We start from the raw sequence: 16,899 nt of genomic DNA on the forward strand, positions 1-16,899 counted from the left end.
TTGGCAATTAAGGCACCTCGTTATATACTCAACTATGTCCTTCTTCATCCGCTGCCACCAATAGTGCTGCCTCAGGTTGCGATACATCTTCGTAGCACCTGGATAAATAGAATATCGAGAACCGTGTGCCTCCTCTAAATTGTTTCCTTCAATCCATCAACATTAGGTACACATAGGCGACCCTGGAGTCGTAGAACATCATCCTCACCGATAGTGACCTACTTGGAACCACCCTGCAGTACCGTCTCCCTAAGAACCAACAAGTGCGGATCATCAAACTGACATGCCTTTATTTGCTCGAATAATGAAGACTGAGTGACGACGCATGCAAGAACTCGGCTAGGCTCTGAAATATCCAACCTCACAAGTCTGTTAGCCAAGGATTGAATGTCCAAAGCTAATGGCCTCTCCTCTACTGAAATGAATGCCAAACTACCCATACTCTTCGCCTTTCTACTCAAGGAATCTACAACTACATTCGCCTTGCCCGGATAATAAAGGATGGCAATATCATAATCCTTTAGTAACTCAAGCCACATGCGCTACCTCAAGTTGAGATCCCTCTGCTTTAACAAATGTTACAAGCTGCGATGATCGGTGTAAACCTCCCAGGACACACCATAAAGATAATGTCTCTAGATCTTAAGAGCATAAACAATCACGGCCAACTCCAAATCATGTACAGGGTAATTCTTCTCGTAGGGCTTCAGCTGTCGTGAAGCATATATAATAACTCGCCCCTCGTGCATCAATACATAACCCAAACCAATGCGTGAAGCGTCACAATACATAGTATACATCCCTGAACCGGAAGGCAACACTAACACCGGTGTTGAAGTCAATGCGGTCTTGAGCTTCTAAAAGCTCACCTCACAATCATCGGACCATCGGAGATGAGCACCCTTCTGGGTCAATCTAGTCAAAGGTGATGCAATAGATGAGAAGCCCTCCACAAGCCGATGGTAATAACTTGCTAACCCCAAGAAGCTCCTGATCTCGGTTGTTGTGGTAGGATGAGGCTAACTCTAAACTGCCTCGATCTTTTTAGGATCTACCTTAATACCTTCGCCTGATACAACATGTCCCAAGAATGCCATAGAATCTAACCAGAACTCACACTTGGAAAACATAGCATATAGTTTCTCTTCCCGCAAGGTTTGAAGCACCACTCTCAATTGTTGCTCATGCTCTTCTATGCTACGCAAGTAGATCAAAATGCCATCAATCAAGACAATGACAAACGAATCAATATATGGCCTGAACATACGATCATCAAATCCATAAATGCCCCCGGGGTGTTAGTCAAACAAAGGACATCATTAGAAACTCAGAATGGCCATATCTAGTCTGGAAAGCCATCTTCTGAACGTCCGAATCCCGAATCTTCAACTGATGGTACCCTGATCTCAAGTCGATCTTAAAAAACACCCTATCACCCTGCAACTGGTCAAACAATCATCAATACACGGCAACGAGTACTTGTTCTTAATGGTAACTTTATTCAACTGGAGGTAATCAATGAACATCCACATAGTCCCATCTTTCTTCTTCACAAATAACATTGGTGTACCCCAAGGCGATACACTTGGTCTGACGAACCCCTTTGCTAGCAACTCCTCAAGTTGTTCCTTCAACTCCTTTAACTCTTTTGGCGTCATGCGGTAAGGTGAAATAGAGATAGGTTGTGTACCTGGAGCCAAGTCATTATAGAAATTGATATCACGATTTGGTGGCATGCCTGGAAGATCAGAAGGAAACACATCGAAAAACTCCCGTACCACGGGCACTGAATCAATCGTCGGTGTATCTGGAGAAGTATCTCGAAAAAAATCTAGATAAGCCAAACAACCCTTCTTGACCATGTGTCAAGCCTTCAAAAAAAGAGATAACTCGGCTAGATGCAGTGACAGACGAACCTTTCCACTCCAATCTAGGAAGATCTGGCATCGCCAAGGTAACAGTCTTGGCATGGAAATCAAGGATGGAGTGATATGGGGACAACCAATCCATGCCCAGGATGACCTCAAAGTCGGTCATATCAAGCAACAGAATATCTAATCTAGTCCCATAACCATAGAAAGTCATGATACAGGACCGATATACCCGATCCACAGCAACAAAATCGCGCACTGGCATGGACAGATAAACAGGAGTACCTAGGGACTCACGAGGAACATCAAAGAAATGAGCAAACAAAGATGAAACATATGAATATATGGACCCTGGATCAAATAGTACTAAAGCATCCCTACCGCAGACATAAATAATACCTGTGACCATGGCATCTGAGGCCATTATATCTGGTCTGGCCGAAAAAGCATAGAACTTGGCTAGCGCACCACCTGACTGGCCACCACCTCTAGGATGGCCCCTACCCATCTGCCCTCCACCTCTGGGTGGCCGGACGGCTGGTGTGGCAGCTGGTTCTGTAATCATAGGTTGTTGACCTTGCTGCACTGCCTTGCCCGGAAGCCTGGTGCAGAACCTCTGCACATGACTAAGATCCCCCCACTCGAAACAACCTCTTGGTATGGTGGACTACTAACCTGAAGTCTTACCTTGATGGCCTAAATACCCACTGGAGGAACCCTGAATAGCTGGTGGGCGGTAGGAAATCTACATCATGGCGCTGAAATAAGGTTGCACTGGAGCACCCCGAGAAGGCGGTGGTGCTGGATAGGTGACCCTGCTAGACTAACCCCTCATGAACTGACCCCTGCTCCCAGCTGGGGCACCACTGAACTCTCCAGAATATTGAAACCACTTATCCCTCATTGCCTGCCCTTGGCTCCACTAACAAACACCCTCGATCCTTCGAGCTATCTCCACAACTAGCACGTAAGAAGTCCTTATCTCAACCTCTCGGGCCATAGTGGCCTGAATACCAGAGTGCAAACCAGCAACAAACCTCCGCACTCTCTCTGCATCGGTAGGAAGTATCATAAGTGCATGGCGAGAAAACTCAGATAATCTCGCCTCATAGTCAATCACCGACATCTGACCCTGCAGAAGTTGCTCGAACAGAAATCGCAACTCTTCCCTATGAAAGGGTGGAATATATCTATCTAAGAAGAGGCATGTGAACTGATACCAAGTCATGATAGGAGAACCTGCTGGTCTGCCAAGAAGGTAGGACTACCACCATCTACGGGCCCTTCCCTCCAGCTGAAAGGTGGTAAAGTCCACCCTGTGGGACTCCAATATCCTTATGTTGTACAGTTTGTCCCTGCACTAATCAATAAAGTCCTATGGGTCCTCATGTCACTCACCCCAAAGGCAGGAGGATGTATTATGGTCCATTTGTCCAATAGCTTATGTTGATCACCGGTCATAGCTGGTCTAGGCTCAGGTACAGCTGCTGCAACTGGCTGAGCTCCGCCCATGGGTAGTGCGCCCGGGGTCTGATATACGGCATTTGCATGCCCTGGAGCCTGAGCGTTAGGGGTTTTTGCTCCCTCTCCCACTTGAGATATGGTTGGGTTCACTGGAAATAAACTAGCCTAAGTCATAGAATCCATGAATCGCAGCATACGGCCCATGACCTCCTGGAATCCCGGTGCGGACATGAAATCCACCGGGGCTGGCTCTGTTGTAGGCACCTCGCCCTGCTCCTCAATAATAGGATCCTCTACTAGACCCACTAGTGGCACAACTGGGGCAACTCTAGGATGTCCTCGTCCTCTACCACGGGCTGGAGCCCTCCCTCGACCTCTAGCAGTTGGGGGAGCAGCTCCTCCATTATCAGGTAACTCCGTCACGCGCGTTCTCACCATCTGTCAAAAAATAAGAGAAAGATAATTAGAACAACATCAACTGCATAATAGGAGATGAAGAAAGAGTAGTTTCCTAACACCATATAGCCTCTCGAAGATAAGCACGGACGTCTACGCACCGATTCACAACACTCTATTAGGCATGCTCATAACTTGTGAGACCTACATGAACCTAGTGCTCTGATACCATGTTGTCATGACCCAATTTCTACTATAGGCTGTGATGACGCCGAACATCGCCCTAGGCAAGCCAACGGTGAACTAACCATGTGATTTATCCTTTTAATAAGTTTCAAGTGATTAAATTCTATTTATTAAAACAATTAAGGAGTAGAAAATTTAGTAAATAAAACAAAGCAACTGAGTGGCAATCATAGTGATATAAATACTCCAAAATCACAAAGTCTACTAGTATGTGTGCCAAGACCTGGTGTCACAAGTGTATGACCAACTAGTAGAATATACAAAACTCTAACTATTGTCTAAAATAAAAATAGACAGAAAGTAAGTGCAAAAGAGAGACTCTAGGTGCTACAGGATAGCTCAGGAAGCAGCTCACAACTAGGCCTCAAGGTAACGGGGGTGTGCGCCGGTATGACTGTCGGATGCACCTGCCTCAGATCCTACACGGGTAATGCATAACTGTAGCGTGAGTACATAAGTAACATGTACCTAGTAAGTATCTAGTCTAACCTCGAAGAAGTAGTGACGAGGGGTCGACATCGACACTCACTATGGGCTAACAATAAAATATAAAAATTCTAAATAAGCGTGGATTATGTAAATAATGAATATAACTCAATAACAAGCGGTGAGTATTAATTCTTTCACTAATAATAAATTCCAAGTCAATTTCTATCATTAAATAATTATAACCGCTCAAGCCATAAAATAATATCAAATATAATTAACCTCCGAGTATTATTCACGCACGATTATGGTGAGGTCGTATGGCCCGATCCAGAATAATGTGTACATTGTCGAGGGTCGAGCGCACGAACCATAGATGCGTATATTCTACTGTCGAAGCGTTCGGCCCATTCCACAATAAGAGAGGATACTTTATAAACATTCGGTTTAAATCTATTACATAGCTAATACACAAAGAAACACAATTTCTATTAAAGGTCAAGTATCCCGCCAAAACTCAAGTAAGTGGGAGTCAGTCTTTTACAAATCCTCTATCAAGTTCTAATATAATTTAGGCACTTTAAATCGACAAATAGGATGCAAACATTACAAGTATCTCATAATTCGGGTCCTAAGCTATCCGGACATAAACATAATTAGTAGCTATGCACGGACTCTCGTCACCTCGAGCGTACGTAGCCCCCACAATTAGGAGCAAATAGTAATTTAAATCAGCTATGGGGTAAATTCCCTCTTACAAGGTTAGACAAGAAACTTACCTTGTCTCAAAGCTCGCTTCCGATCCACAAATATGCTCTAAATCCTCAACTCGGTACCAAATAACCCGAAATTAGTCAAATGTTGTATAAATTAATCAATACGTGTTCAAAAATTCATAATCTAACTATTAGAGTGATTACCCAACCCCAACTTAAAGATTCCTAAAATTCACCCCCGGGCCCACGTGCCCGAATTCCAGAAATCTTCGAAGATAATTATTACCCATAACCTTACGAACTAAAATATATAATTTTCATCCCATCCCATAATCATTTTCATGGTTAAATTCCATTTTTCTCAAATCCTAGGTTTGTTCATCTAAACCCATAATTTTCACAATTTTACATGTTAAGATCTACCCATAATCTATGTATTTCACTTACATTGGATAGAAATTACTTACTTCCAATATCTAGGTAAAAATCCCTCTCTAAGAAGCTCCAAAACCTCCCAAGAAGTGAAAGAAATGAGTCAAAAATGGCCTAAGTCCTGTATTAAATGAACCTCCCTGCCTCCAGCACTTTTGCTTCTGCGGCTCCATGGCCGCATTTGTGGCTCAACTTTTGCGGACAAAGCCACGCAGATGCGGATCATTCCCAAGTTTTCCCTCCCCGCTTCTGCGGGCAAAGTCTCGCATATGCGGGCCCACTTTTGCGGCACGAGTGTCGCACCTACGCACCAGCTCGCTTCTGCGATCCCTTCCTCACATCTGCACATTCCCAGATGCGGCCCCTTTCCTCGCTTCTTCGGTCATTGGCTCGATTGTGCGAGCTCGCACCTATGACTGGCCATCCGCAGGTGAGATTTCACCAGAACTCTGATGCTTCCGTTATTCTTTCCAAGTCCAAATGATTTTCGTGCCTAATCTGAATGGCATCCGGGGCACCCGGGGCCCCGCCCAAATATGCCAACAAGTTCAAAATAATAAAACAAACCTGCTCGACCTCACAAAACATGAAAAACAACACCAAAACTAAGAATCACACTCTAAACCAAATCGAATCAACTTATGAACTTCAAGTTCTTCCAATTTGCTCCAAATGCTTTGAATCATACTTAAACTACTCGGAATGACACCAAATTTTGCGTGCAAGTCTTAAATCACCTTACGGAGCTATTCCCAGACTCGTAATTCCAAACAGACTTCGATAACACCAAAACCTACTCCAACCTAAATTTAAAGCACTTTAAAACCTTCAATAGACCAACTTTCAACTCTAGATGCCGAAACGCTCCCGGGTCATCCAAAAATCCAATACGGACGTACGCCCAAGTCCAAAATCATCATACAAACCTATTGGGACTGTCAAATCCCGATTCATAGGTCGTTTACTAAAAATATTTACCCAAGTCAAATTTAGCCTTTTAAAGCCAATATTAAGGAACTAAGTGTTCTGATTCTAACCTGAACCCTTCCAAAACCCAAACTGACCATCCCTACAAGTCATAAAAAATTAAAAGCACATACGGGGAGTCTTATTTAGGGAAACAATGAGTCTTATTTAGGGGAACGTGGATCTATATAGAAAAATGACTGGTCGGGTCATTACATTATCAATGCAACATAATTGTTTGGGATCTAACTCTAAATAATTCACTTCTAATGTTCAAGTAAGTCTCTCGAATTCACTCAATTATTAGTTCAAACATTTAGCAAAAACTCCTCTCTCGATTAAGTTTTAACCTCACAAGATGAACCAATTTAAGCACGTGAAGATATGCAAGAATACATAGTGGATTGGTCTTTAGGAGGACCTCTCTCGATTATCCTCCTAACTAGGTTTAATCAATGATTCAACTAGCCTCTTTCGATTACTAAGAAGAATTAATGAACTCAACCAACAATATAATGCAAAGATATCACAAGTTATGCCTCTCTCGATTACATGAACTAGTGAATATAGAAACAACAATTAGATCATCCAAAAAATGCTTCAATACATAAAACTAGATTTATAATCCACAAATAATCATTAATACACCAAATCCATCAAACCCAAAAGAGAACACTCCATAGATATGGAGCAATTCATCACAAATATAATTAAAGTATAGGAAAACATAAATTCGATCCAAACTCGGGTCTTGAATGAGAAAGGAATGATGAAATCCTTGTGCTTTTGCTCCTCCAACTCCTCCTTAGCCTCCTTCGGTCGAATATGTATGAAATGTTCAGAAAATAATGTTTTTCCATTTATACCAAGTAGGAACGGGCCCAAACGAAATCTCCATTTTCTAGCCGAAATAGGAAAAGTTGCAAACTTAATGCTTTCCATGTGTCGCACTATGCTACGCCCAGTGCAGCGCATTAGTGCAATTTTCTCGGTCGTAAACTCTCTCAACTTAGCTTGTCTGACAGAATTTTGTACTGATGTTACGCACTATGCCTAGCATTTGTGTATTTTTCTGTTAGACCCAAAAATTACAAGTCTTTGAACTTCTTAAATTTCTGAACAATGCTACGCATGGTGCGCCGTATTAGTGCATTTACTCAGAGTGTTGCTTCCTACTTGATTTTTGACGTCGAGAAGTGATCCTCGACCTCGGAACACGATCTCGGCTTAATCCCTTGGGCTTTTACTTGACTTCAAAGCTCCAATTATTTGATTTAACATCACAACATCTACATAACTCAGAATCATTCCTACAAGGTATAAAACACATAATAAGTATAAAATGCTAGCACTTAAAGCTCAACACAGGTAAAGTACAGTGAATTAAAGTGCAATAAGCAACTAAAACATGTGATTATAGCCTACCATCATGTAGTAGTCGTTAATCGAAGTTCGTAGAGTATTCTCTCTTCCTGTGGATCGGGTAGAACGTCTCGGCAGTATAATAGATACATCTATGGTTCACATAGGTTGGCCCCCGTCAGTGTACACACTATTCTGGATTGGGTCGTACGACCGCGGCATAAATTGTGCGTGATATTGCTTGGAGTCCGATTGTACTTGATATTTCTTCCATCAGTTGAGAAATTACAATTACTTGATGGCTCTTATTTGTTGAAATTAGAATGTGATAGTTGGAGATTTTTAATTAATATTTAGTTAAAAAACACTTACTTATTGTTCATTATTTCGTTATTACTGATGTATTCCATGCTTATTTATAATTTTTGCACATTATTTATTTACCCTTAGTAAGTGTCAATGTCGACCCCTCGTCACTACTTCTTCGAGATTAGACTAGATACGTACTGGATACATGTTGTTTATGTACGCATGCAACACTTCTTCACGAATCATGCAGGATCTGAGGCATGTGCATCTGGCGGCCATACAGGCGCGTACCCCTACTACCTGGAGACTTGGTGGTGAACTGCTCTCTATGCCCATTCTGCAGTGCCCGGAGTCTCTTCTTGTTGCATTTAATTTTCTGTCTATCTTACTCGAGACAGTAGTATAGGAGGTTTTGTATATTCTACTAGTTTGCTCGTGCACTTGTTATACCGGGTTTAGGGAGATGTAGTAGATATGCTATGGTTTTCATTATTAAATTCACTACTTCACCCTTTCGTTTATTTTATACTTTACATTACTACAATCACTTATCAATCGTTCTCTTATTAAATAAAATCAATGACTTTAAAAATATAAAAATGAACAATTACATAGATAGTTCACCGTTGGCTTTTCTAGCGGCAATGTTGGGCACCATCACGGCCTATAGTAGGAATTGGGTCATGACAACTTGGTATCAGAGCTCTAGGTTCACATTGACGAGCTCGAAACAGACACTTAAATTATGCTGGCTAGTCAAAGATAGTATAGTATAATATCGTATCCACATGAATTGGAGTTAAATAATATTTTCGTAGTTTCTAACTTGATTTCTATCCAAGAAAATCAACAATTGAGATTTATATGATTAATAACTATAATTAACTAAGAATCTAAAGCTATTGACTAATGACTATCGCAACAAACGTAACCAAGGAAGCTATCAGTGGGAGAAAATAGGTGTTGATAGGATAGATGCAAGATAATTATTTGGGATCTAACTCTAGGTAATTCACTTATAATGTTTAAGTGAGTCTCTCTAATTCACTCAATTATTAGTTCAAACGTTCATCAAAAACTTCTCTCTCGATTAAGTCTTAACCTCGCAAGATGAACCAATTTAAGCACGTGCAAATATGCAAGAATGCATAGTGGATTGGTCTTTAGGAGAACCTCTATCGATTATTCTCCTAATTTATTTTAATCAATGATTCAACTAGCCTTTTTCGATTACTAAGAAGAATTAATGAACTCAACTAACAGTATAATGCAAAGATATCACAAGTTATGCCTTTCTCGATTATATGAACTAGTAAATATAGATGCAACAATTAAATCATCCAAAAATGCTTCAATACATAAAGCTAGAGTTATAATCCACAAACAATCATCAATACACCAAATCCATCAAACCCTAAAGAGAACTACTCCATAGATATGGAGAGATTCGTCACAAATATAATTAAAAGTTAGGAAAACATAAATTCAATCCAAACTCATGTCTTGAGTGAGGAAGGAATAATAAAATCCTTGTGCTCGTATTATTCCAACTCCTCCTTAGCCTCCTTCGTTCGAATATGTGTCAAAAGTCCAAAAAATAATGGTTTTCTATGTATTTATACCAAGTAGGGTAGGACCTAGACGAAATCACTTTCTCCTAGCCGAATTAGAATTTTCACTTTGTAGATATTGCACAGGCGCTCCGCGTGGGGCGTCGTGCCATGTGGGTCATTAGTGGGAAAATCTAGAGAGTTGGTTCTGAAAGGTAGCAGGAAATTGTACAGCCACAGCGCGCCACACGCCGCAGTAGTGGACTTTTCTAAGAGTACGGATTTTTTGTGCATTTTGATGTCCAGGCTTGGTCCTCGACCTCTGAACACGATCCCAGCATAACCCCTTGGGCTTTTACTCGGACTTTAAAGCTCCAAAACACTTGAATTCATTCCATAACATCTACATCATTTTGAATCACTCATACAAGGCATAAAACACACAATACGTGCAAAACACTATCAATTAAAGCTCAAACATGAATAAAGTGCAGTAAATTAGAGTGCAACAAGCGACTAAAATACGTAATTATAGCCTACCAGCAACACCCCACACTTAAACTATTGCTCGTCCTCAAGCAATCCAACTACACTTCACATAGTACGCGACATTTTTCAACAACTCTCATAACTCATCGCACCAATAGTATTTAAAACAGATTAAGCACAATACTGTAACATCCTCGCCTTAAGATTTGACTCACAATAACCATGCATTATTTATAACTCGCTCACTTACTCTTACACAGAGGTCAAGTATTACCTTTCCTTCATGAATTAAGTGCCATCATACAACAATAAATAGTAGTTCCACACACAATGAAATTTAAAAACAATTAGGAACTCAATATAGAAAGAATTCACTCACTCTCTGAAACAACATTCATATGCCACAAAAGTCATACCATAGGCTTGCCCGTAGTGTACTACTTTATTATTAGAGCTCATTCAGTCAAGGATCAAGTATTTCTTTAATGGGTTGTAATGTAGGCTACGGGACGGGCAGGATACATTTAGATATAAGAGTGACTACACCTCCCTAAGAACTTTAATACATATACACTTAACCGTTCAAAACCCCACACTTATAGCAAACCAAAACTCCACCTTCACATCAATATACATTAACTCCCAACTTCTTTAGGCACAAATACATCAAGAGTCACTACTTTCAACGAATATTTTTCACAATAATACACTATTTCCTTTCTTTTCTTTTTCAATTCAAGTGGTCCTTACTTTTTTTAAACAGCGCACTTTTCTCCTTATTTCATTAGTTTTGCTCAAAAGTAAAACCAACCACCCCACACTTCTGCTTTTACAAAATTCATAACAAATTTAAGTGCCCACGAGAGGTAAAAGTTCAAATAGATGGTCAATTCAAACAAATGGGTAATGCTCGTACTGTGGTTGCCAAAGAAACAGGCTTACAGGCTTCTCAAGGTTAATTAAAATACATAACAATTAGGTGGGTAAAAGAATATAACTGGCTCAATAAAGAAATGCCTATATCACTTCCAAGACTGAATAAAACTACTATTTCGCTTTGCAAACACATAGGGCAAGTTCTAGACATCAAATGCAATACACAGAATACACAAAACCTCACACACATATGGCACATAACTCACTCAGGATCGGTCTCTTCAAGACACTTTAGTCAAAGTAGTTAAGGAAAGTTAAAATCATACAGTTTAAGGTACTTATACAAGAGTCAAAACCTAAGCTTAAGCGTCACAACTAAAGCACTAACTATTCTCAAGTCCTAATAAAGTCAAGAGACATTACTTTCAATTCAAATTATAGCACAAGGTTTCCTACTCCTAAAAAACATAAAAACTAACTACATTTGGTTCAAATAAAACCCTTAGAAAAGAATCGCGGCACAAAAAAAAACCAAGAGGGACTTATTATACTACCTACAAAAGAAAATCTTTTTGTTTTTTTCCTTCGAATTTACTCCCTCAAGAAACCCGTCGAATGATATCCATCATCGGGAAAAATTGATTTTTTTTCAATTTTATGGTTTTTTCAATTTTCCAAATACAACAACTTACAAAACCAACACATATACATACAACATACAATTATCCCTCACCACACACTTTATGTTATGGCATGTCCCCATGATACACAATTAAAACGCATAAGATAAAAGAAACTTCCCTAAACATCTAGTCGAGGTCTGAGTCGAAGTCAGGCTCCATTCCTTACCTTCGGACTAATGCGCATATCCATGCTGACAGCTTCTTCTCAGCATTTTTGGGGTACACCCCACACTTATCTTTCTCACTTAGTGCAGCCTTCTCTTTTGAGCCCTTCACTTTCCACTCAACATACGCAACTGGTTTTTCTTTTTGTGCCCCATTTTCTACATTCATATCAAAAGTCACCGTCTCCTCACCCACTCTAAGCATGAGTTTCCTCTCGTGTATATCCAATATTGATCTACCCGTTACTAAGAATGGTCTTTCTAGGATGAAGGGGATCTCCTTATTCTCCTCCATATTCACCACTGTAAAGTCTACAAGAAATACGAACTTATCCACCCGAACTAACACATCTTTCACTATCCCCTCGGGTATTAAAGTCGTTTGGTCTGACAGCTGCAAAGATATTGGCATCGACCTTATCTCTCCAATCTCCTTCTCCACTTTCCTGTAAATAGATAGAGGCATTAAATTAATTGAGGTACCAGAATAACATAATGATTTATTAAAATGAATAGTTCCAATAGAGCAAGTTATAGTAAAACTCCCTGGATCTCCACACTTTTGTGGGAGTTTATTTTGTAAGATCGCACTGCAATACTCTGTGAGCTTGACCACTGATGTCTCCTCGATTTTTATTTTCTTTGTAAGGATCTCCTTCAAGAATTTGGCGTAAGCAGGTATTTGTGAAAACACTTATGTGAATGATAAGTTCACATGAACTTATTTTAGCACATCCAGAAATTTCTCAAACTGCTTATCCAGCTTTTCCCTATATAGCTTTTGTGGGAAAGGTAGAGCAGGCATATGTTCTCTCTCATCAGGTTCCTCCCTTCTTGATTTTTCTTCCTTTTTCTTCTTCTCAGTTTTCATCGGACCTTTCTTCTTTTTATCAACATCATTCTCCAGTTGCTCCCCTTTCTTTTTCAAGTATCACCTCTTTTTTGGATCAGGGTGGGATTTTTCAACACTTGCCCTCTTCTTAGAGTTTCAACATTCACTGTTTCTTTGGGATTCTTTTCTGTGTCAGTGGGGAGAGTTCCTGGAACTCTCTCAGGTAATATTGTTGTCGTCTGTCCCACTTGTCTCTCCAGGTTTCGAAAACCATTGCCCAATTTTTTGATAGCTGCTCCATGAGCGTCCAACCTCTCATCTGTCTTGATAATGAAAGCCTTCATTATATCATCTAGACCACGCCGAATGGGCTGTTGAGGCGGAAATTGATGCCTCTGCTGATTTTGGTATGCTGGAGTTCCTTGTCCCTGCAGTCTAGAGTTATTTTGCTGCCAAGCATTCGCAATACCTCCAGGTGAACTCCATAAAAAACCGGGGCGCCTTTGACCCATTGCATTGAAATTTTAGTTTCCTACAGTATTTACTTCCTCAATTGAGGCTTCACACTCACTAGTAGGGTGTCCTGTTCCATATATATCACAAGTTGCATGAGGCTCACTTTGTATCAAGGCTAAGGTCAGCTTCCTTATCTCTTTGGCCATAGCACCAATCTGTACCTGTACAGATGTATTAGCATCAACCTGGTGAATACTAGTTGATCTTCTTCTTTCCACACTCTCAGAGGGCCATTGATTAGCATCATCAGACAACTCATCAATAATTGTAACTATCTCCTCTAGAGTCTTAATCATCAACGGGCCTCCAGCTGCATTGCTCAATGTTCTACGTGAGGCCGGTGTCAATCCATCCCAAAAGTATTAGAATTGCATCCAGAGTTCAATTCCACTATGCTCACACTTTCTAACAATCTCCTTAAACCTCTCCCATTCTTCAAAAATAGTTTCCGTATCTTTCGGGCAGAAGCTATGGATTTCTCTTCTAAATTTCCCGTTTTAGCTAAGGAGAAATATTTATCAAGGAATTTTCTGGTCATCTCACCCCACGTTCTAATCGATCCAATAGGAAAGCTTAGAAGTCACTTTTTGCATCATCTTTAAGAGAAAAGGGGAATGCCCTTAAGTACACTACATCTTGTGACACACCATTATATTGAAAGTATTCATAATCTCCTCGAAGTCCATTAGATGTGTGTTTGGATCTTCGTTTGGCTTCCCCCTGAAGACACAACAATTCTAAAGAGTTTGAAAAAACCCTTGTTTCAATTCAAAATTGCTAGCTGCAATTGGAGGTGGTCTCACACTTGATAATCCTTGATTGTAAACTGGTCTAGCATAATCGCCAAGTGGTCTCCCAGACATGGGAGCTATATTTCAGAACTGGTCTGAACCCAAGGGTTGATTTTGAGCAATTCTCCGACCCATGTCTTCTTAGTAGATAATATGTGCATCTTTGATAGTTGCTTCCTCAGCATCCGGTGCAGCTTGATCTCATTGTTGGGTTCTCTCGCAGCCAAAACTACATTATCATCACCGTTTCCAGCCATATCTTATTTGGTTGAGGATTGCCCAACCTTTTCTAACGTTCGACGAGATTTTTTTCCTTCCTCACCTATCGTAGTTGTTTTTAATTTTTTGCTCGTATGGTAGAACTTCTTTAGCAGAAGCTCGAGACATGCACCAATCTTAACTTGTAACATCCCGCACAGTCAAACAACACCAACCGTAAAAGAAAAAAATAAAATTAAATAAAAAAATTCCTAAATTAGCACTACAAACTATTTCAAACATTGTTGATTGCCAATCCATGAGAACTGCACCAAAATTTGACGAGCTCGAAACACACACTTAAATTATGCTCACTAGTCAAAGATAGTATAGTATAATATCGTATCCACAGGAATTGGAGTTAAATAATATTTTCGTAGTTTCTAACTTGATTGCTATTCAGGAAAATCAACAATTGAGATTTATATGATTAATAACTAGAATTAACTAAGAATCTAAAGCTATTGACTAATGACTATCGCAACAAACGTAACCAAGGAAGCTATCAGTGGGAGAAAATATGTGTTGATAGGATAGGTGCAAGATAATTGTTTGGGATCTAACTCTAGGTAATTCACTTCTAATGTCTAAGTGAGTCTCTCGAATTCACTCAATTATTAGTTCAAACGTTCATCAAAGACTTCTCTCTCGATTAAGTCTTAACCTCACAAGATGAACCAATTTAAGCACATGAAGATATGCAAGAATGCGTAATGGATTGGTCTTTAGGAGAACCTCACTCGATTATTCTCCTAACTAGGTTTAATCAATGATTCAACTAGCCTCTTTCGATTACTAAGAAGAATAAATGAACTCAACCAACAATATAATTCAAAGATATCACAAGTTATGGCTCTTTCAATTACATGAACTAGTGAATATAGATGCAACAATTAAATCATCCAAAAATGCTTCAATACAAGAAGTTAGAGTTATAATCCACAAACAATCATCAATACACCAAATCCATCAAACCCTAAATAGAACTACTCCATAGATATGGAGCAATTCATCCCAGATATAATTAAAAGATAGGAAAACATAAATCCAATCCAAACTCGTGTCTTAAGTAAGGAAGGACTGATGATATCCTTGTGCTCGTGTTCTTCCAACTCCTCCTTAGCCTCATTCCGTCGAATATGTGTCAAAAGTCCAGAAATAATTTTTTTCCGTGTATTTATACCAAGTAGGATTGGGCTCATACGAAATCATCTTCTTCTAACCGAATTAGGATTTTCACTCTGTAAACATTGCATAGGCACGCTGCGTGGGGCGACGTGCCATGTAGGGCATTAGTAGGGAAATCTAGAGTGTTGGTTCTGACAGGCAGCAGGAAATTGTACAGCAGCGGCATGCCATGTGCCACCCCACGCTCTCCGGCAGTGGACTTTTCTCAGAGTACGGATTTTTGGTGCATTTTGACGCCCAGACTTGGTCATCGACCCCCGAACACGATCCCGGCTTAATCCCTTGGGCCTTTACTTAGACTTTAAAGCTCCAAAACACTCGAATATATTCCATAACATCTATATCACTCAAAATCACTCCTACAAGGCATAAAACACGCAATAAGTGCAAAACACTATCAATTAAAGCTCAAACTTGAATAAAGTGCAGTAAATTAGAGTGCAAATACGTAATTATAGCCTACCATCACACATAGGTCTCACAAGTCATGAGCGGGCCTAATAGAGTCTTGCGGATCAGTGCGGAGATGTATGTGCTTATCTTCGAGAGGCTATAGAGTGTTAGAAAAATTCTCTTTCTTCATCTCCTATCGTGTAGTTGATGTTGTGTTAAGTATCTTTCTCTTATTCTCTCACAGATGGTGAGAATGCACGCGGTAGATGTACCCGGCAACGGAGGAGCTTCTCCCCATATTGCTAGAGGCCGAAGAAGAGGCAGATGGAGGGCTTCAACCCCTACTAGAGGAAGAGGACATCCTAGAGTTGCTCATGTTGTGCCACCAGTGGATCCAGTGGAAGATCCTATTATTGAGGAGCAGGGTGAGGTACCTGCATCTGATCCAGCCCCGGCGGATTTCATGCATGCACCGAGATTTCAGGAGGTCATGGGCCATATGTTGCGGTTCATGGGCCATTTCAGGAGCACAGACCCCTGCCGCTCAGGCTCCAGGGCATGTTGTTGCCATATATTAGACCTTGGGTGCACTACCTGCGAGTGGGGCTCAGCCAGTTACAGCAGCTATCCCAGAGCACAGACCAGTCGCGACCGGCGAGCCGTAGAAGCTATTGGATAGATGGACCAGGCTACATCCTCCTGAATTTGGTCTCACTATTACGGCGTGCAACCCAATCCATACATGATACCGTTGCGGCGTGCAACCTGATCCAAACATCATACCCGTGGCGGCGTGCCACCCGATCCACACATAAAAATCAATAAGGAAATACCTATCGAGCCATAATGCTCATACATACGAAATGCCCGAATATCAACCAGAAGCACGTCAAGTGCATAAATATAAACCCGGGGAGACGGATAGCGCCACGCGCTACAAAAACTCGAGCACAACTAAGGTGCAATAGCGA

General features: G+C 40.6%; 1 non-coding gene across 1 annotated transcript; it reads left to right on the plus strand.

Annotated features, from left to right (window-relative positions):
* Positions 1-13,682: 13,682 nt before the first annotated feature.
* LOC117273537 (small nucleolar RNA R71) lies at positions 13,683-13,789 on the plus strand. The gene has a single exon (XR_004503543.1). It is a non-coding gene; the product is annotated as a small nucleolar RNA R71 (small nucleolar RNA).
* The last annotated feature ends 3,110 nt before the right edge of the window (positions 13,790-16,899 follow it).

The sequence above is a fragment of the Nicotiana tomentosiformis genome, chromosome 9 (assembly GCF_000390325.3).
Source record: "Nicotiana tomentosiformis chromosome 9, ASM39032v3, whole genome shotgun sequence".
Classification (NCBI taxonomy): Eukaryota; Viridiplantae; Streptophyta; class Magnoliopsida; order Solanales; family Solanaceae; genus Nicotiana; species Nicotiana tomentosiformis.